The sequence below is a fragment of the Priapulus caudatus genome, unplaced genomic scaffold, assembly GCF_000485595.1.
Source record: "Priapulus caudatus unplaced genomic scaffold, Priapulus_caudatus-5.0.1 Scaffold541, whole genome shotgun sequence".
In the NCBI taxonomy this organism is placed as follows: Eukaryota; Metazoa; Priapulida; class Priapulimorpha; order Priapulimorphida; family Priapulidae; genus Priapulus; species Priapulus caudatus.
The window spans coordinates 244,411-246,413 of record NW_014577602.1 but is presented as its reverse complement, the minus strand read 5'-3'; positions in this window follow the sequence as shown (position 1 = coordinate 246,413).

The following is a 2,003-nucleotide window of genomic DNA, read 5'->3' as shown; positions in this document are numbered from 1 at the left end:
GAGAACTGGGGCAGTCACCGGGAAGCAGACGACGAGCGCAGTTCACCCTCCGGAGAGAAGATAGAAGATGGAAGATAGAGAGAGAAAAGAGAAGATAGAGAAGGAAGAAGATAGAAGGAAGAAGATAGAAGGAAGAAGAAAGAAGGAAGAAGATAGAAGGAAGAAGAGAGAAGGAAGAAGATAGAAGGAAGAAGATAGACGGAAGAAGATAGAAGAGAGAAGAGTGAAGACAGAAGATAGAAGGAAGAAGATAGAAGAAGGAAGACAGAAGAAAGAAGAAGGAAGACAGAAGAAGAAAGAAGAAGGAAGAGAGAAGACAGAAGAAGGAAGAAGGAAGAGAGAAGACAGAAGAAGGAAGAAGGAAGAGAGAAGACAGAAAGAAGGAAAAGAAGGAAGAGAGAAGACAGAAGAAGGAAGAAGGAAGAGAGAAGACAGAAGAAGGAAGAAGGAAGAGAGAAGACAGAAGAAGGAAGAAAGAAGACAGAAGATGGAAGAAAGAAGAGAGAAGACAGAAGAAAGAAGAAGGAACGAGGGTTCGCGTTTATACCGAAGCACCTTGCACGTAACCGTTCACTGGCCTTCTGCCATACAATAATAGTTATAAATAGTACGTCACGCATTCAGAGCGCCCATCACGCGTCGGGTGACCCCCAGGTAACGATACTGCATAAACTGTAGTGTGTGTACAAGCAATAAATCTACCGGTTCCGTATATTTAAGATCTGTTGCTGTTGTGTTTATTTGCCTCGATTTTGTTTGTCTCCTGCTGCCACGCAACACAGTCCCGCTTTGCCACCGGGAGCAAGAAATGATCCCGCAAAAACAATAGTGCATTCACACGCACATAATTCTCGTAGCAGCGACCCCTAGCGCCACTACAGTACGCCAAGAACGCCCTCTATAACTTCTACTTCTACTTGGAATTTTTTTTATATCAACGCGCTTCGCGTTCGCGTTCGCGACCATCTTCGAGTCTGTTACACTGAGCTGTATATTATAACATGTATATTGTAGCATAACGTCATTCTATAGTGGCCTGCAAATTGTGTGGTATGATCAGAAATAACGTAAAACTGTAGGACTCCTGCTATTCCTTCTCTACGACTACGTCAATGATTTGTCACGCTGTATAAACTCATAGTATCGACTTTCACTGACGACTTCACTCTTTACAGGCAGGACCAGTGCCATTACCGTATGCATGACTGTATGACCCCAAGAAGATGTAATCCGTCTCACCAGATAGGAGCAGATTGGATGGATGGATGGATGGATGGATGGATGGATGGATGGATGGATGGATGGATGGATGCATGGATGGATGCATGATGAGTGGGTGGGTGTGTGTATGGTACAGTATGTATGGATGGGTGGATGGATGGATAGATAGATAGATGCGTAGATGGATGGATGAATGGATGAATGGACGGCGGATGGATAGATAGATAGATAAATAGATTGTGTAAAACATTAATCAGAGTTGATAACTGATCACACGCACGCACATACGCTCTCACATACCTAATACGTAGCACAGACACACACAAAATACAACTTATCTATAAGCACACATGCACGGTCGCGGTGGTCTTGTTACGCGAGTGCAAAGCATGGCGGCTATATTCGAATTCGAATCCACGCTCATTGACCACTGTAGGTCGAGTCTGAAAATCACATACACAACGATTTCTTTTGAGTAATTTATAATAAATGAGAGTGATTAGAGTTATGTGTGTATATAAATTATCTTCACGTGTATCTCCACGGTATGCTATTTTGTGGTTTGCAATTCATTTTAGCGTTAATTTCACCGAAATTAGTTGTAGGGGCCTATATAGTCGCGTAAATTTGTAAATTTACTTTTACTAAAATTGAAAATAACGCACCCGCCGCATTCATCGCTGGCGATCGTTCGTCTGCAGGCGGCTCTGCGTCCGCGCCCGATATCACAATCTCTCACACAAACACACACATACTCTCTACGATCTCAAATAGCCGCCAAT